General features: G+C 48.4%; 1 pseudogene; it reads right to left on the bottom strand.

Annotated features, from left to right (window-relative positions):
• The window catches only part of LOC136492795 (peroxidase 12-like), a 30,933-nt pseudogene extending 11,442 nt beyond the window's left edge, over positions 1-19,491 (bottom strand).
• Positions 19,492-20,323: the final 832 nt, after the last annotated feature.

Below are 20,323 nucleotides of genomic sequence, written 5' to 3'. Positions count from 1 at the left end.
AGAGCTCTCCGTCTATTGATTGGCGGCAGTCTCCTCTAGTGCCCAGAGGTTTTGGTGGATCGCCTATTCTTGGGGGTCGTTCGGCTCGAGATGGCCGTGCAGAAGCATTGCCACAGCGACGATGTTGTGATTGGCCTGAGCAAACTGTGGGGGATCATTCCCCCCATCCATGGTGTTGCGCTGGACCCGACGGGCGCAACCTTACATGCCGCTCGCCGGTTTATGCGCACGGGGCATAGTGTGGTGCACCGAGCGCGCTGGCGTAGTCGGTGGCTGGTTCAGCCGCTGTTGTCGTAGCTCCTCATCGTGCTCCCATGTGAGCACGGGGGTCTCTGTACGAGGGTCTAGAGGGGTGTGAGTCTGCAAGGACTCTATTACCACTGGTGTCTGTCCTGGGGCATCCGCCATAGCGCACTCCTAGGACGGATGGTGGTTAGGCGCCACATCGTCGATGCTGGTGCCGTCACTCTCAACATCGTCATCTATGAGGCCGAGGAAATAGGTGGGAGCATACCTCGCCATCCCCATGAATTCGGACGTGAGAGGCGGCGGCGCCAGTATCCTTCGGAGCCCCTGGGTGTACGCATCCGTGGGGGACATGAGGCCAAAGGGGAATCGGTCGCATGGCGGTCGCGGCGGAGACAACGGGCCCCTCCAGATAATCGGTGGAAGATAAATAATAGCAAGTAAATAACAACATGTACGTTACTCACAGCGGGGTTTGAGTAGAGAGTTTGCTCGGAATGAAGCGCAGATGCCTCGTCGTTGAAGTCATCGTGTGTCCCAGAGCCGATGGAGGGTGCCCCTCCGACGGGCATGTGGAACAAGTGCCTCCTCGCGGAGGTGTAGTACGTCGAGCCGGTCGGCGATGAAGTCTAGGCTTCTAGAGAGGAAGGCCTGGGATGGCTCGGAGATGGGTGGAACCCACATCCCAACAGGTGGGAGTGCGGGAAACTCTAGTGGGCCGAGGCGAGTAGTATCGCTTGAGCCCGCTATGGCGAAGGTGGCAGAAAAGTGGGCCATCCGATGTCTAAAAAGTGTTGAACGTACAACGTCTTCCCCACGGACAGCGCCAATTGTCGATGCAGAAAGTGATCAACACATAAATATTTGTAGTGTTGTCGTACGTTGTGATCAGAGGTGGCCTAGCACTCAATAACATAGGATTTATACTAGTTCAGGCAACGTGCCCTACGTCCAGTTTGAGTCAGTCAGTGACTTTATTCCTGAGCCTAGGTGATCGAAGTTTGCTATGGGGTTACAAATGAGAAGGAGAAAGATGGGGGTACGAGAGGTCCGGTCGGACTCTAGTCAGAGGGGCCAAGAGTGATGGGAGCTCCGCTATGTGCTAAGTGAACTTGATCGATCTAAATGAATCTATCTAGTGGGAGAGTGCGCATCCCCTTTTATAGATGAAGGGGATGGCCTTATAAGTGAGAGGGAGAGAGTACGTATGCTACTAAGCCTTGTTGCCCACGCCGGTGGGTACAGGACGATGGTAGACGCCCACAATACTATTGAATGTCAGATGTACGTGGGAGGTTGTGTTGTCTTCTTCAGGTATGGCAGACGTTGAAGCCTACCACACTGTTGATACCTGGAGGCATGCAATGGTTTTTACCATGTTCGCCTTGTACGGTAAATGTCGGCGCCCACAACACTGTTGATGCCTAGAGGCACGTGGGGGGAGCCTTACCGTATGGGACTTAATGGTGCCCACAATACTATAGGGGAAAATGTCGACGCCTATAACACTGCTTGGGTTCTGCTATGTCAGGGATGTCGCATGGTACTATGTTGTAGGTGTACAGGGTACGGTCCTTGGTATTGCGGTTAACTTGAGTGCCCTGCCTTACTTTCTCCGTCCGTTCCCTGGTCCTTATCGGGCGGGCGACCCCGGTCGATTAGTCCTAGTCGGCTCTGATTGCGCCAGTCGGTGAGGAGCTGTAAGCAGGGGTTCGACGCATTCCCGATCGGAGAAGCGGCGTTTGGCCAGTCCTTTCGGTCGGAGAGGCCGTCCGGAGGCGGCTGGAGACCGAAGCGAGCGCTCCGGTCAGAGAGGAGGGCCAGAGTCAAAAGCGGGTGTCGTTCCTCCTCGGTCAGGCCTTCCGGTCGGAGATTGGATCATCCTTCTGGCCTATCGCCTAGATATTTGGGCCAGCCCATGAGTTGTGCGTTACTCGCAACGTTGTTTGTTGGGACGAGCCCTTGTTGGGAAGCCGGTCCATGAGGGACCCTGGGTTTATAAACCCGACAGTCCCTCTGGTAGTGTCCATGCTTCTTGCACCATTTACACTGATCCTTCTCAACTTGAGCATTGTTGTTCTTTGGATAGTGGTAATTCTGAGGGGCTTTCCCTTGAGGTTTGGCATTCTTATTGAAGTTCTTCTTCTTGTTGTCTTTCACAAAGTTAGCAGAGTCACCCTGTATGGATTTCAGCCTCTCCTCTTCTTGAACACACATTGCGATGAGATTCTCTATATCCCACTTATCGGGCTGCATGTTGTAATTAACAACAAAAGTTTTATATTCCTTTGTCAAGGAAGCAAAAACCAAATGAATCAGGAACTCATCCTTGAGCCCTAAATTCATTGGCTTTAGATTCGAAGCCGTGTTGCTCATTTTCAATATCTGCTCTCTGATACTGCCACCAGTATATTTCTCATTGAATAATTTCTTGATCAAAATACTGGCATAAGCCTTTGAAGAGCCAGTGAACTAACTCTCCACCTTCTTAAGATATTCTGTGGTGGTATCACAATTTGGGATAGACCCCCTTATAGCATATGAAATTGTGGACTTAGCCACCATCAAGCACTTGCGGTTTGAAATGTCCCATTTCTTGCGTTCGAGATCATACTTCATCCGCACTTCTGCATGATCTCGCTGCCGAGTAGTGAAATCAGCATCAGTCTCATTATCTTCCCTCACCGGGTCTACTGGCTCAGTCGGACATTGGGAGGTAAGCGCTAGGTCATTTTCAGACAGCGCAAGTGCTAGTTCATACTTCTCTGGTCATACCCTGTAGTTGCCCCTTCAAGAGGTGGTATGTGCGAGATAAAAGCCATTGGGTTGAGTCCTGAAAAACATCGTCAGAGATAGTGAGAAAATATGACATCATAATTGCATGCTTTAATTTAACTTTGGTCAAAATTAAAACATACAACATTCTTATACACTAATTCTACATCATCATTGGGCAGAAATACAATTAATGCATGGAAAACTTATGAATAAACATTGTAATATTGTTATCATCAACGTTGGTCAGAAAATAACAATACTATAATTTAACTTAAGCAAATATGACTACTCCTCCAATTAATTTTTTTTCATTAGTTCAAAAATTAATCAGAGGATAAACTGATCATTGCAGCGGAAAACTCATACTTAATTGGTGAATTTTACCCACAGAAAAATTCTCTTTACTAATTTTATTTGAGCCATTAATCAAATACCATGAAAAAATAAATTCTCTGGAATTTAGAAAATGAAAAGGGCTCAAAGCATCACTGTTTACTCGGCCCAAGCAGCAAAGCAGCCTAGCCTGCTTTGCTCTCACGCACGCTACGCCTTCCCAGGCTGCAACCAAGGCCAGCAAAGCCGCCCACCGCGCACGCCCGCCTAGGTCGAATGCTGGCCTATTCGCTCTGCACCGTCCATCTCAGATCGATGGTCGAGCGCGCTCCTCGACAGAACAAAACGGCGCACGCGGCGCCTCTCCCCGAACCCTAGGCTCATTCTGTCTCCCTCCCATTCCTCTCTCAGCGCAGCGAGCAGCAGCCATCGAGCGAGAGCAGAGAGGTGATGGCACGCGCGCTCCCCAGCGGGTGAGCACGCCGCCGTCAAGCGGCCTAGCCACGGCGTCCTTGGCCAGAGGTCGTGCAAGCCAGATGAGCAGCAGCGGCTCGGCCTTCTTCTCGCGCGCCGACGAGACGACGCGCGGTGCAGCGGCGAGTTAAGCCGTCTCCCAAGCCCTTTCACTTTCCCCTTCTTCTCTTTGATTGGATCTCGCTCTATTCTTCTCGGATCTTGTTCGATTGGGGTTTAGGGTTAGGGTTAGATCGAGTTAGGGTTAGGGTTTGAGTACTGTTCTTTTCAAAACCGAGACCCTTTCTTACTGTCGATGTTTTACCACCGATAGCCTGCCACGGGGGTACCCGGGGCAGTATGTTCGGGCTTCGGCGTGTGCCGAACTCGATGGTTAACGCAAGACACAGTCGATTTATCCTGGTTCAGGCCCTCGATCGTAGATCGAGTAATAACCTTACGTCCAGTCGGCCTTAGCCTTTGCGTTGGATTGATTGTCAAGTGTTGTGTTATACAATCATCGTCCCCGTCTTAGGAGCCCTGCCCTCCTTTATATAGTCAGGAGGCCAGAGTCCTAGTCGGTTTATAATGAGATATCCTAGTAGGATTGCTTAATAGTTATACTACTAAGATTACAGGGGAAGAATCCTAGTTAGACTAGATCTTCTCTGTCCTTTGCGGGGTATCCTATGGGTCCCGCATCGACAAGCCCCCGAGCACTTCATGGTTGAGCTCTGAAAGTCTCGCTCTGCTCCTTCAAGTCTTGTTGAGTAGGAACAAAATGTCATCCGAGTGCTTTCTGGAGTGAAACCTTGTAGCGCTTCTTGGGATCCTTGAGTCGCGAGTGCTTTTTTAAGAAAAAATACATCCATCTAGTTGTAGCCCCCGAGCCTCTTGCTATTTGGAACAAGGAGCTGGAGGATCTTGTCTTGAAGTTGCTCTGATTGTTCGTTGAAGTTTTTTTTTAAAGAACTCGAATATGGATCGTTTCGGGTTCTTTTTGTCGTGATGTCTTGAAGTGGTCTGTGTTGAGGAAATCTTTTGGTGACGTGCGCTTTTTCGAGGAAAAAGTGCACTCACTGAGTGTAGCCCCCGATCCTCTTGCTATTTGGAACAAAAAGTTGGAGGGTCTTGATCTTTTATGTTGTTTGAAGAATTTGTGTTCTGAAGTAGTCCCCGAGACTTGGATTATTTCGTTATCCGAGTAGTTTCGCGGCATGTAGCCTCCGAGCTTATGTCCGGGTTCTTTTTGTTTCAGGAAGAACTCGGATGCGAGGTCTTGGCGTATTCTTTGATAGTCTGCTGTTGCCAGATGTAGTTGTATTGTGGTGGTTGAGCGTAAATGCCTTTTGTTCACGGGTTGTACTGTGCTAGTATATTCTTCCGAATATGCCCGTCTTCGAGTACTGCTTCTTCTCGCCTGAGTTGTCCATTACTGAGTCCTGTCTTTTCACTGTGTCCTTTGTTGGTCTTATTTCGTTGGTGCTCCTGGTCCATGTGCGCCGATCCTTTGGCCTATAAATACCGTCCCGGAGTGCTTGTTTTCATCCATTGGACATTCTGTTGAAACCTTCTTGGTTGTGAACATGGTAGTTTGTGAAGTAGAGCAGCCCCCGGGTGTATTTTGTAGTTCCTGTGTGTCTTGTCATAGCTGGAGGAAGTCTTGTGATAGGGATTAGAGGTAGGCTAATCCCGCGACAGCATTGTGCCAGGATGTACGTGGTGGTAGTTGGAGGAAGTCTTGTGATGTGGGCTTCGTTCCTTCATCCGGCAGTTCTGGGTTGATCCTCGTCGCCTGTCTTGAGACCGTCCGGTGCAGATCAACACCATATCCAGCATCACATCGGTCTTGGGTAGACAGATGCCCGCCGGCCTTCTCTGCTCCATGTTGCCCTGCCGTGCTGCCGATTTCTGCCTTGGATGCACTGCGTTCATCCTTTGAAGAAAACAGTGTAGCTGATGGCGGTCTGTCCTTCTGAGTAGCAATTTGGGACATGTAGTCGTTCCAGAGCCTAGTCGTGTCCGTGTTCCTCTTTGCTACTTTGCTTTTCATGGTGCCGAGTTCGTTGGGTCTTGTAGGGTTTGTAATCTTCTATTTTTGAAGTCGCTTGTAATGTAACGAATCTTGTCTTCTGAGTTGTCTTTGATTCTTCTGTTGTGATCCCTGTCATTCATGAGACAACCGAGTTCCTTCTTACATAACCGGGTTCTTTTGTTACTCGTGAGGTAGCCCTTTCTTTCTTCTTGGTTCAACGAGTTGTTCCTGTGGTCATCTGATGACCCTGCTGTGTTGCTGCGCGGATAAGTCTGAAATCTGCCCGTTGGTTCGTACCATTGTGTGGATTCGTGCCCTCCGTCGTTTTAGCTGCGTCGGTAAATGGACCGTTGTTTTCCCACGATGTGCTTTAACGGGCCTTGTGGGCCGTTTGTATCACTGAGAAATCTATTTAAAGACCTTTTATCTTCTTTCCCTTGTCACCCAGCTCTTTCCTTTAAACCCTAGTTCTCAGAAAACCGCCGCCGTCATTGTTGTTATCGCCCGAGCTCCATCGTTCTAGCTTAATCCTCCTTAGCGCTTTTGTTGCTTCCGCCAATTCATGGGAAAGAAGAAGACCGCAAGCAAATCTCAGGCGACTTTTGTGGACGAGGAGTCGTCGCTTTCTTTGATCGAAAACCAGGAGTTCGTGGCCATGAGGGCGGCTCAGAAGGTTTGGCCGGCTCCAACAACCAGCGAAGACCAGCTGCGCGAGCTCGTTAGTGATGGCTTGATCCAGAACAAAGTCATCGCTGAATGGAGAGTTCCGGGCGAGCATCGGGTTCTGGCCCTGGGTCCTGGTGAGATTGTCCTTTTTGTCTCTTTTGTCTACGCTGGTCTCTGTCTCCCTGCTTCTGTCTTCCTTCATCAGTTTCTTGGGTATTTCGGGGTTAGTTTGAACCATCTAACCCCCAATGCCGTTCTCCATCTTTCTGTTTTTGTCCATCTTTGTGAAGCCTTCCTTGGGATTCCTCCTTCTCTATCTCTTTTTCATTTTTTCTTTCGCCTGAAACCTCAACCCCGCCGCGAGGAAACCAGTGTCCTTGGCGGTTGCGGGATTCAGTTTCGCCAGGGTCTTAAAATCAAGTTTTTTGATTATGACCTGGTCGATTCTGTCAAGGATTGGCGCGCCGAGTGGTTTTACGCTGTCAATTTGATCCCTTCTCTTGTTGTCCACTCCGGATCTGGTCCTGTGGCGAACGACCGGTGGGACAAAAAGCTTGAGTCTCCTGCTGAGATTCAGGCGATCCAACCTCTCCTTGATAGGATTAGTACGCTGAAACAGCAAGGATTGACCGGCTTTGGTATTGTCTCAAGTTTTCTTCGCCATCGGGTTCAGCCCTTGAAAGAGCGGGGACATCTCGGCTTTGAGTATTCTGGGGCCGAGGATTCTTCGCGCATGGTTCCAGCTCTTGAGCTGACCGGTGAGGAGGTACTCGAGCGTCTCCAGAAGATGCTGAAAGGAGTGAGCGTCATTCCTCCTGCCGTCCCTGAGTACTCGGCCAACAACCCGCCCCCAGCTGTGAGTTGTCTATCCTCCTTTTTCTTTTTATTTGAGTTCTTTATGTACTCTTTCTGCGTCCGTTCTTGCTTAGTTTTTCTTCGTCTTGGTGTTTTGTCTTTTCTTTGTAGGTGCTCGGTCGGAACTTTGTTGATCCGATCCGCCTTGATGTTCTCCCTGCTGTGGCGGAGGCTGGGGATTATTTAGCCGGTACTTCTGTAATTAGTAAGTCTCAAACTTTTACAGCCCTTCCTGGGGTATCTTTCAGATCTGATGATGTATATGAAGAGTATGTTCCTCGTCTAGTCCCTCGCGGCCCTCGCAGCGTCCCGAGGAGGGGGCGAATGGATGGGTCTTCATCTGGCTTGCCTGTCTCCAAGAAGCCTCGCAAACCAAGTACTCCTTCAGGTACTCCAGTTGTTGCTAGCATGCTCTTAGGTGAGCACATTTAGTACTCTTTGTTCTTTTATTTTCATGTTTCTCTCTTGAACCGAGTACTTTTCATCTCTTTTTCAGCGGGTGCTCTGGTTTCGCTGGCTGAGGAAGAAGAGGATGATGAAGTTCCCCTTATCACGCGGCGGTGAGTTGTTTTTCATATTCTTGTCGCATTGAATTTCTCCTCTTTGTTTTTAATCTTAGTCTTGAACTTTTTTGAAGTAATCGGAGGTCGGGTGTGAGTTCTTCCGATGCTCTTGCGCCGACTTCTTCCGAAGCTCCGGGGTCGAGTTCTTTGGCTTCTTCTGCCCCGAGCTGTACTGCTCCTCCGGTGCGGAGTTCTTCCATGGCTCCAGCTCCGGCTTCTTCCGTGGCTCCGTTGTCGGCTGTCCCGCTCCCGTCGCTGGGTGACGGGGACGTCTTCGCCGTCGTGGTTCCCCCTGCGAGGCCTTCTCTTGGCTTCGCAAGGAAAAAAGTAGTCAGGTGAGTAGATTCTTGCTTCATCTTTTTGGCTTTTATCTTCCTTCCTCTGGTTCTTATTGGTGCTTCCTTTTATCACTTTTTCAGTGCTTCGTCTTCTTTAATTTCTCCATCGACTTCTTCTCTGCTTCCCGCCATGCCAACGAGTTCTGAGCCTCGAGACTCACAACATTCTGTTGATGAAGTTGCGGCGGGGGCTTCAGAGCTACCTGGCGGAGTTGCGGGCTTGGTCGCTCCGGAGGTAACCGTGGCCGTCGCGCCGAGTTCTTCTGGGGATTTGGCTCCGGCTTCCCTGGAGGTTGCTCTGGTCGCTCCTGCTTCGCCCCGGCCGGCTTCTCTTTCCCCTTCTTTTGCCTCCAGCGGCCCTTCTCTGTCCGATGACGTGGTGCAACAATTCGATGCCACTCATCGGTTATCGGAGCTGACCGCAGCCTGGGGGAGCTTGTCGACCCTCGCGACTTCTTTTGGTGAAAAGCTCCAGGTAAATTTTACTGCCACTTTTCTTTTGCATGCTTGTTTTTCTTCTATCCTTACGCCCCGTTTCTCTTTGCCTCTTTCTGCTCAGTCTTTTTCTTGTGATCATTCTGGCTTCTTTTTCTCATCTGAAAATGAGAGGAAGTTGTCTTCGGAGGTGGACGCTCTGAAAGCCGATCTTGGCCTTCTCCGGGCTGAGTTGGAGACGGAGCGTCAGTTGCACCAAAAGGAGGAGAACGCCCTTCGCGCCCAGGTTGTGGAGACGGAGAAACAGAGAGATGCTGCGGTGGAGTCTGCGAAGAATGAAAACAAAGGTGCCGCGGGTTCTATCTGTTCCTTCTTGTATTTTGACTTCTTTTTCTGCTGACTTGTTCTTTGGTGTTCTGTTCTAGCTCTCCGAGTTGAGAAACAGAAGCTCTCGGAGAGTATTGATGAAATGAAGGCCCTTGTCCGTTCTAGTCATAATAGAGCTGAGGAGGTAAATACTCACGCTGAGGAAGAACTCGCCCTCGCTAGGCTGATTAGGCGTGGAGCTGACAGAGATCTTGTGCAGGCCCAAAAAACCATTGAAGGCCTATCTGGGAAGCTGGCGACGGCTACCGAAAATTGGAATGCCTTGTGGAAATCTTTTCATTCGGTAGCCGACGTCCTCCGGACTTCGGCGGATGACGGGCAATCTTGGGCGCAGTTCATTCCTCGGATTCCGACTCGTTTCCAAGAGTTCGCGAAGAGGTGCGCCCAAGTATGTACCAAAAATGTGCTGGCCCAGGTCCGGGTCCTTGCTCCGGAGGCGCCTCTCTCCAAGATAGCGGAAGAAGCTGAAAGCCAAGAATATCTTGACGCCGTTGAAAAGATGGAGCCTGAGGTCGAAGATCTAGCCAGTAGGATTGTAGATGGTCTAAATATTGACCTTTCCCTCTCTGATGACAATGCCTGACTCGCTTGAGCATCCCCTTGTAATATTACACTCCTTTTTAAATGAAGATTCTTTATTCTTGTTGATGTATTCTTTGCTTGGGTGCGGTTGAAGTTATTTGACTTGTTGAGTGCCTTGTTCTATTCCCGTCTCTGCTCCGCAAAACGGCTCTATGTGTTATTCTTACGGGGCCCCTTGATTTGTCGGGTACTTTTCTTTTATCGTTCCTTTTGTGATTCGTCGAGTGCTTTGTCCGTGTGATGACTTTGTTAGATGTAGATCTTCACGTTAGCAACCTTTCGCCCGCACTATGTAAAACAACTCGGTATAGAATGCAGCTTTGATAAACTTCGGCATCCGAGTGCTTTCTTGAGTGGTGCTTGTGCTCTTTTGAAGAAGAAGTACATCCATCTGGTTGTAGCCCCTGAGCCTCTTGCTTTTCGGAACGAAGTGCTGGAGGGTCTTTTAAAGTTAGACTTCGGTCGACTTGGCCAATTTGCTTTTTGTTTCGGGTGTTAGCTTTTAGCTACCCTCATCGGCGAGCTCAAGTTTCTTTTCAGCTATTTTGCTTTCGGCCGGGATGCTCAGGCATGTTTTCAGCCATTTTGCTTTTTTGTTTCGGGTGTTAGCTTTTAGCTACCCTCATCGGCGAGCTCAAGCGTCTTTTCAGCTATTTTGCTCTCGGCCGGGATGCTCAGGCATGTTTTCAGCCATTTTGCTTTTTCGGGTGTTAGCTTTTAGCTACCCTCATCGGCGGGCTCAAGCATCTTTTCAGCTATTTTGCTCTCGGCCGTGATGCTCAGGCATGTTTTCAGCCATTTTGCTTTTTCGGGTGTTAGCTTTTAGCTACCCTCATCGGCGGGCTCAAGCATCTTTTCAGCTATTTTGCTCTCGGCCGGGATGCTCAGGCATGTTTTCAGCCATTTTGCTTTTTGTTTCGGGTGTTAGCTTTTAGCTACCCTCATCGGCGGGCTCAAGCATCTTTTCTGCTATTTTGCTCTCGGCCGGAATGCTCAGGCATATTTTCAGCCATTTTGCTTTTTCGGGTGTTAGCTTTTAGCTACCCTCATCGGCGGGCTCAAGCATCTTTTCAGCTATTTTGCTCTCGGCCGGGATGCTTAGGCATGTTTTCAGCCATTTTGCTTTTTGTTTCGGGTGTTAGCTTTTAGCTACCCTCATCGGCGGGCTCAAGCATCTTTTCTGCTATTTTGCTCTCGGCCGGAATGCTCAGGCATATTTTCAGCCATTTTGCTTTTTGTTTTGGGTGTTAGCTTTTAGCTACCCTCATCGGCGGGCTCAAGCATCTTTTCTGCTATTTTGCTCTCGGCCGGAATGCTCAGGCATATTTTCAGCCATTTTGCTTTTTGTTTCGTGAAAACAACTCGTTGGAAGTCATGACAAGACATGCTGTGGATGAATATCATCTTTATTGATCATGAGTATAAACTAATACATATGTTTTTGAAGAGTATTGTCTTTCATTGATTGTGAACGTAGGTCCCTTGTGGCTTGCATGTCTGTTTTTTCCTGAGTTGTTTTTATGCATGGAATCTTCTTAGCTGGCTGATGTGCCATGTATTGCTGACTTCTTTTCCATCTTCGGTCATTAACTTGTATGTGCCGGGTCCGGTGACTTTTGTGACAATGAACGGGCCTTCCCAAGGACTGAGTAGCTTATGTCGTCCATCAGTCTTTTGTATCCTTCTTAGCACTAAGTCTCCAACTTGTAGTGATCGAGGTTGGGTACTCTTGTTGTAGTGCCGTCTTAAACCTTGTAGGTATCTAGCTGATTGGAGGGTAGCGTTTATTCTGATTTCTTCTGAGCTGTCGAGTTCTAATCTTCTTGTGTGTTCTGCTTCTCCTTCATCATATTGTTCTATTTTTGGGGATGTCCAGATCAAGTCGGCGGGTAGTACGGCCTCTGACCCGTAAACTAGGAAGAAAGGTGAGTGGCCTGTTGCTCTGCTTATTTGAGTTCGTAGTCCCCACACTACTTTCGGTAGTTCTTCAATCCATTTGGACCCATAGTCCACTAGTTCTTCGTATAACCTTGGTTTTAATCCGGCTAGTATGAGTCCATTAGCTCTTTCTACTTGTCCGTTGGCTTCTGGATGTGCAACGGACGCATAGTCTATACTGAAACCACAGTCTTGAGCCCAGCTTTTGAATTCTGTAGCTGTGAAGGGTGAGCCTAGGTCTGTGATGATTCGATTTGGCATGCCGAAGCGGTGCATAATGTCTTGGATGAACTCGACTGCTTTTGTCGCGCTGTATTTCGCGAGTGGTTTGTATTCAATCCACTTGGTAAACTTGTCGATTGCCACAAAGATGTACTCGAAGCCGCCTTTTGCTTTTTTCAGGGGTCCTACTTGATCTAGCCCCCAGCAGGAAAAAGGCCAAGCGGGTGGGATGCAGATAAGATTGTGAGCTGGTACATGGGCTTGTCTTGCAAACATTTGGCAACCTTTGCATTTTCTGACAAGCTCTTCTGCGTCTTTCAAAGCGGTTGGCCAGTAGAATCCGGTGCGAAATGCTTTGCCAACTAGTGTCCTTGAAGCGGCATGATTTCCACAGCAACCTGAGTGTATTTCGTCTAGGATCTCTTTACCTTCTTGAAACAAAACACATTTTAGGAGTACTCCTGATGATGCTGCTCTTCTGTAAAGTTTATCTCCTACTAGAACGTAGTTTTTGCTTCTGCGAATGACTTGGGTGGCTTCTGCCTTATCTGCTGGTAATTTGTTTTCTTTGATATAGTCGATGAAAACTTGAGTCCATGAAGTGTTGATTATCAAGATCTGAACGCCTTTAGCCTGAATTTCATGTGTTGTTTCACCGGGTTGTTTGATAGAGGGAACTGATAGCTCTTCTATGAATACGCCGGGTGGAACCTTTGCTCTGTCTGATCCGAGCTTGGCAAGGACATCTGCTGCAATGTTGGAATCGCGTAGAACGTGTAAAATTTCTAATCCTTGGAAGTGTTTTTCAAGTTTCCGTATTTCGGCACAATAAGCACCCATGTTTTCTTTGGTGCAGTCCCAATCTTTGTTGACTTGGTTGATGACCACTGCTGAGTCGCCGTATACGAGTAATCTTTTTATTCCGAGGGTAATCGCGACTCGTAGCCCGTGGATGAGGGCTTCATATTCTGCTTCGTTATTTGTAGCTTGCCATAATATCTGAAGGACGTACTTGAGTTGTTTTCCTTCTGGAGAAATGAGGAGAACGCCCGCTCCGGCCCCGCCTAGTTTGAGTGATCCATCAAAGTACATCTTCCAATGGTCGAGGATTGTATCTGATAAGGGCTGTTGAATCTCTGTCCATTCGGCCACGAAATCGGCGAGGGCTTGAGATTTGATTGCTTTCCGTGGGGTGAAATTGATGTCCAGAGCTCCAATTTCAACTGCCCACTTGGATATGCGCCCTGTGGCGTCTTTGTTGTGTAGGATGTCTCCGAGTGGAAAATCTGTCACTACAGTAATCTTGTGGCTTTCGAAATAATGGCGAAGCTTCCGAGAGGTAATGAGTAAAGCGTAGAGTAGTTTTTGTACATGTGGGTACCGGATTTTGGATTCTGACAGTACTTCGCTGATGTAGTATACTGGACGTTGTACTTTATACGCACGCCCTTGTTCTTCTCTTTCTATGACTATTGCTGTGCTGATTACTGTGGAAGTTGCCGCGATATATAGCATCATATCTTCATCTTTCTTTGGAGGTGTTAGGATAGGCGATGAAGTGAGGTATTCTTTAAGTTTTTTGAAAGCTTCGTCGGCTTCTATTGTCCACTCGAACTTGTCTGTCTTCTTTAGTAGTTTAAAGAAAGGCAACCCCTTTTCGCCGAGTCTTGATATGAAACGGTTGAGGGCCGCCATGCATCCCGTTAGTTTCTGCACATCTTTGACACTTCTAGGTGGGCCCATTTCTATTATGGCTCGAATTTGCTTGGTGCTGGCTTCAATCCCGCGCTGACTGACCAAAAATCCGAGTAGTTGCCCTGAGGGAACTCCAAATACACATTTATTTGGATTCAATTTCCATCTCCATTTCTTCAAATTTTCGAACGTTTGCTGTAAATCTTCAATTAGGGTGTCTAGGGTCTTTTGTTTTCACCACCACGTCGTCCACGTATGCTTCCACATTTTTACCGATTTGATTCCCAAGGCAAGTCTGGATAGCTCTTTGGTACGTGGCGCCAGCGTTTTTTAGTCCAAACGACATGGTCTTGTAGCAGTAGGCACCAAATGGGGTGATGAAAGATGTTTTGCTCTGGTCTTCTTCTTTTAGTGCGATCTGGTGATACCCTGAATAGCAATCGAGAAAAGATAATAACGCAGATCCTGCTGTCGAGTCAACTATCTGGTCAATGCGTGGTAGTCCGAACGGATCTTTTGGGCAATGTTTGTTGAAGATCTGTGTAATCGACGCACATGCGCCACTCGTCCGTGTTTTTCTTCTGTACAAGGACCGGGTTTGCTAGCCAGTCTGGATGTAGGATCTCCTTGATGAATCCGGCTGCCATCAGTTTTGTTATTTCCTTTTTAATTGCTGCCTTCTTGTCGGGTGAGAATCGTCGTAGCCGTTGTTTTACAGGTTTGGAGCTTTTGTTAACATCAATTCTGTGCTCAGCCAACTCTCTTGGGACTCCTGGCATGTCGGCTGGCTTCCAAGCGAAGATATCTTTGTTGTCCCGAAGAAAGTTGGTGAGCGCGAGTTCCTATTTTTCCGAGAGGTGAGCACTGATAGTTGCTGTCTTGGAGGTGTCGCCCGTGCCTAAGTCGATTTGCTTGACATCGGCTTCCTTTGGTGGTGCGATGATACTGGGTTTTTTAGCTGGTATTTCTAATTCTTCTTGGCTTGTTTCTGCCGCGATTGTGGCTATTTCTTTTCTCCCATTGTCAGCTTGTGCTTTGGCTGCAATTTGGATCGCCTGAACGTCGCAGTCAAAAGCGCGTTTTAAATCGCTTCGAAGAGAAAGGATACCGTGGGGTCCTGGCATCTTAAGCAGTAAGTACGGATAATGTGGTATTGCCATGAATTTGGCCAGTGCTGGACGTCCCAGGATTGCATGATATGATGATTCGAAGTCGGCGACTTCGAATTTGATAAACTCTGTTCGGTAGTTTGAAGGAGTTCCAAAGGTAACAGGTAAAGTAATTTGTCCGAGTGGCATGGCTGCTTTGCCGGGTACTATTCCGTAAAAAGGTGTGCTTGTTGGTGTAATCATCCCGGCGAGTTGTAGTCCCATTTTTCTTAGAGTTTCTGAAAAGATGATGTTAAGCCCAGCTCCTCCATCGATTAGTACCTTGGTGACGGTCATGCCAGCTATAGTCGGATCCAGAACCAATGGATAATGACCTGCGTTTCCCACGCTAGTCCATTGGTCTTCCCTGGTGAATTGGATAGGATACTGTGACCAATTGAGGTATCTTGGTGTAGCCGGTTCTGCTGTCATAATGGTCCGCAGTGCTAGTTTTTCTTGATGTTTGCTTCTGCAATCCGGAGCCCCTGAGAAAATCACTGCTACCGTTCCTCTAGGTTTTTGGAATCCTTTGTCCTCGTGGTCGTCTTCTTCTCTTTTCTGATTGTCATCTTTGGTGTCTTCCTTTCTATCTTTTCTTGTGTATCGATCTTTGAAAGCATAGCAATTTCCGATGGTGTGCCTCCCGCTAGGGTGCAATGGGCAACGTATGTTTTCAATGTCATCATATCTTCTGGGTTTGGTAAACTTCTTTGATTTGTCGGCCATTGCCACAGTATTGTCTGGTCTACGTTTTCTTTCTTGATGTCTGCTATTTCGATGATTTTGCTTGTCCGAGTTGTCCTGGTTGTTTCTGTCCGGGAACCTTTCTCGTGTTTTTTCTTCTGCGGTAATCATTTTTTCCACTGTTCGTCTGAATTCTTCATTGTTTCTCGGATTTTCTTTGCAGAAGTCTTGGAATTGCCACCTAGCCATGATTCCGTGAGAGAAAGCTTCAATTACTTCTCGTTCGGTTATGTCATGCACTTGAGCTCGTAGTTCGCCGAATCGTCGATAGTAATTTCTGAGACTTTCACCTCCCTTTTGCCTGAGTCCTTTTAATTCTGCATGGGTGATTGGATGTGTAATGATTCCTGCAAAATTCTCACAAAAAGCTTTTTGCAAATCCTCCCAATTTCTGATAGATCCTGGGTTCAGTTTGTCGAACCATTGGAGAGGCATGGCTTCCAGTGCCATGGGAAAGAACAGGGTTTTGATATCGTCATCTCCTCCGGCTAGTTCAATTGATTGTGAATATATTCTGAGCCATTGCCTTGGTTCAGTTTTGCCATCATACTTGGAGTGGTTAGACGGTTTGAATTTGTGAGGTAATCGTACCAATGCAAGCCTGTTCGCGAAACAGGGGAATCTGTCGTGTGTCTTAGTTTCTTTGAATTCGGATTCGGCACCTTCTTCTGGCCAGCTGTCGTTCTGACGGGAATGATCTTGCGAGATTGTCTGGGTAGGTACCTTACTCCTAGTCTTCCTTGGTTGCTCAAATCGGTGGCCCTGATTATGTTCCTTCCTACTTCCTTCGTCATGGCTTCCACTCGGCCCAAGTCTTTCGAAAGCGGATTTCCTTTGATTTTGATCTTCTTGCCTGTGGGTTATTGATCTTGCGGGTAGTCTTGATCGAGCTCTCTCTTCATGCGTTTTCGGGATCGTCGATCGGAGCAAGTCCTGGAGCTGTTCATACTTCTCACTGGGGTGTGAAGTTTTTTCGAGTTCTTCTAATGCTTCTCGAATCTTATCGTAAGGTGTATTCGCCGTGCGTCTCCCCTCGACTTCTCGTTGCGATTTTCTTTTGTCGTACTCAGCCAATTCTGACTCGTATCTTATCCAAGCTTCCCTGCGCTGTCTAGCACGGTGTTGACGCCCTTGCTTTAACTTGTTTTTTCTTTCTCTAGCTTGTTTCTGACTATCTGTTTCTCCGTCGTAGCCTTGGGCAAAAGGTGATATGTTGGATTCTGATTCATCTGATGATCTGACATCGGGTGCTTCTGGGGGATTTAATGGTGATCGCGGTCGTCGAACCATGAGTACTTCTCGCGCATGAGTCGTTCTGTTATTGGCGTTAGTTTTTATGCTGTCGGAGTTGCTAATAACTTTAGCGGGTGCCTCGGTGTCGTAAATCGAGTCTCCTTCTTGGTAGGGTAGAATTGCTGTCGTCGTCGTGCCGACTAGTTGGGTACTGCTGTCTTCAGGAATAGAACCCGGCCAGTGGATGATGCAGTCTTGGGATGTTATTGTTAGTACGAGGCCTTCCTGAGCTCCTGTCAGTGGTATCCCGCATCTTGGATTGAAAGATCTTTCGAACTGTCCTTGATAGGATTTTGCCATGTTGTCGAGCCCAAATGGAAAAGAACTCGACTTCTTGGAAGAACTCTGAGGGTAATCCGAGTTGTTTTGGGATGTGCTCTGGAATCTTGCCGAAAAAGAACTCGGTTTCTTGAAAGCACTCGGATAAAACTTCGCCTTGATGTTTGAATTCGAGTCGGATACGAGTGGCCGTGAAATCTGATTTGAATCGGATACTGTGATCTGTGCGAATCTTCTGGTGAGCTGATCCGTTGTTTTTGATGAAACATGAAATTCTTTATGATGATCTGGATCTCTGAGGAGATGGCCCTGAAGGTTGCCGTTGTTGTCTGCCTCGCAGATCCATGAGCCGAAGATGAAAGTTGATCCCGTCGGGAAGATTATGTTGTCGAGGTCCATCGAGTTCTCGGATGCAAAGTCGCCGAAGGCCCCTACCTGGCGCGCCAGCTGTCGATGTTTTACCACCGATAGCCTGCCACGGGGGTACCCGGGGCAGTATGTTCGGGCTTCGGCGTGTGCCGAACTCGATGGTTAACGCAAGACACAGTCGATTTATCCTGGTTCAGGCCCTCGATCGTAGATCGAGTAATAACCTTACGTCCAGTCGGCCTTAGCCTTTGCGTTGGATTGATTGTCAAGTGTTGTGTTATACAATCGTCGTCCCCGTCTTAGGAGCCCTGCCCTCCTTTATATAGTCAGGAGGCCAGAGTCCTAGTCGGTTTATAATGAGATATCCTAGTAGGATTGCTTAATAGTTATACTACTAAGATTACAGGGGAAGAATCCTAGTTAGACTAGATCTTCTCTGTCCTTTGCGGGGTATCCTATGGGTCCCGCATCGACACTTACTTCTTTTCTTCACCCGATTTGGGTTTAGGGTTCGGTGAACCCTCTGCTTAGATCCGAATCGGATCTCTCACCTCCTTCTAATTGTTGTTACTTGGTTTTTTACCCCGATAAGCTAGATCTACGTCTAGTTAGGCGACTGATATCATTGATAGAACGTCACAGGATCACTAGCCATAGATCTAGCACACATACTGACATTTGATAAAGTGTAAACCCTAGAACATGTACTAGTACGTGATTAACAGATAGAGTGAGAGAGAGATAGGGGTTGAGGAGGTGCAAACCATCGACCGTCTTCGTAGAAGACGAGCTAGCCATGGAGTTTCTTGATGGTGGCGCGGTGAAGCCCGGTGGTGAAGACGCTGTCGTGGTGGCGGCGGTGCAGAGACGGCGGGGGCCGGTGACGGTCTTTTCGTCGCTGGCAGCACCCCCACTTGGATCGGTTAGGGTTTAGGGGCTGTAGATGGGGCATCTAGCAGATTAGGTGAACCTCATGCTTTTTGCCCTGGCTCCTCATCTTTCTTTCTATGACGCTGTGCGATAAGGACCCACCAACCACAAAACGGTGACGCTCGCCATTAGGATGTGGATCTAAAGGCCAATTAACCGTTGGGCCCATCGGTGCTAACACGAACGTACACACTCAGTACGTGACTGTCTAGCTAGCTAGCTGGCTACTCGATCAATTCAAGGTACGTAGCTTAGCCCTTGTATATAGGGTGATGAACGGCCGGCGACTTACCGCGACGACGGCATCCCGGGTGGCTAGCGTGGTGATGTCGGCGCAGCACACCGTGGGCCCGCAGGCGGCGTGGACGGCGGCCCGGATGTCGTCGATGAGCTTCAGCGCCGCGGGACGCAGCGTCTGGTTGGGTATCTCGATCTGCTCGCTGTTGGGACCCGACAGGAGCACGGACGCGTCGCAGCCCTGATATCGATGGTACGTTTTCACAGTTTCGTTCATGGATTATTATTATTTGGTTTTGGGTCGTACATGGCACTGTGCACTGTGTTGGTCATCGTCAACATCAACGTACGGTACGTAGCAGCAAGGGTCGTTACCTGCGGGAAGCAGTCGTGGAAGAAGACGCGGATGACGCCGGCGGCGATGCCGATGTCGCGGCGGAGAGCCTCGGTGACGTGGCAGCTCACGATGTCGCGGCGGAGAGCCTTGTACGTTTAGGGTCAGACTTTATCGAGATTCTAGTATTCGACGCTCGACAAAGAATTTAGGTTTGTTGAGTATTCGGGATTTGACTCTCAATAAAGATGGCAGGTTTGTCGAGTGTCAGGTTCGGGATACTCGGCAAAGACGCCGTGACCGTCTCTGTGTCGTTGTATTAATTTTTTTTTTGTCGAGCGTCGATTTCAGCTCTCGGGCAAAGCATTTGCCGAATGTCCGATAGAAAACACTTAGCAAAGAGACGTTGGCTGGTATTGCATATGTCGTGTGCTGTTTGTCGGGCACACAGCAAAACCACTGTTTCCGGCAGTGAGGACACGTGGTAGAAGCTCCAGGAGAGGCCGTTGGCGATGGGCTCGTTCACTGTCGTCACCGTGGCCGACGAGAGGGCGGGGCAGAGCGCTGAGATGGCCACCAGCAGCTGCACGGCGGCGAGTGGTCTGCTGCTGCTGGACCTGGCCATTCTGCTTGCTTGCAGGCCGGTGCAGCAAGCACGACGATGTGTGGTGGTGTGTGGCTTGCACAGGTCAACAGAAGGTGGGTAGTGCTTTATTTATAGGCGGTTATGAATGCATCTCTATTCTCTAATCCTCATCGATCTGATCCACTACCTGCAACTTGTTGCATTTCAATTGCATTGCATTGCATTATCATAGACGTACAGACTAAAGCAGCAAGGAATTAAACATGGATCAATTGAAATGGTGGTGGGAGGTAAAGGTATTTTCATGTCGCACTCGCACCGCGTGAGTTTTAAATCGGTAAATCGATGGTAAGTCTTCTGCTGCCATATCATATATGCAGCTTCTCATTCCACATACAGTGCTACCTGTTCGTTTGAACTTATCAGCCGGCTTATTAGCTAGAATCTATAATATTTTTTTATAACAAAAAATCAGCTTCAATCGACTTTAATACTAGCCGAACAGGCCATTGCGTGCATTGGTTCCTTTTGTCAGCATGTCTCGTTTGTTGGTTTCAACAAATATGACATACATGCAGCTGCTCATCAGTGCCACGTGCATTATTCCATGGACCAAGATAGGTTAATTAGACTAAGCCAACTGCCAAGCGGCCTGGTGCATGCACTCATATATTGGTATCACTACTACAGAATGTTACTGTAGGAGCGGCTCTAGAGCCTCTGTAGGGACGGCTGCGTCAGCCGTCCTTCTCAGGGTGTTCCTACAGAGGGTGTCTCTGTAGGGGCGGCTGGTGTTTTCAGCTGCCCCTACAGTTATCTCTGTAAGGGCGGCTGGTAATATCAGCCGCCCCTGTAGTGGACTTCTGTAAGGGCGGCT

Source organism: Miscanthus floridulus, chromosome 11 (genome assembly GCF_019320115.1).
Source record: "Miscanthus floridulus cultivar M001 chromosome 11, ASM1932011v1, whole genome shotgun sequence".
NCBI lineage: Eukaryota > Viridiplantae > Streptophyta > Magnoliopsida > Poales > Poaceae > Miscanthus > Miscanthus floridulus.
The sequence above is the reverse complement of the archived record's forward strand: the minus strand, read 5'-3'. Positions and strand labels throughout refer to the sequence as shown.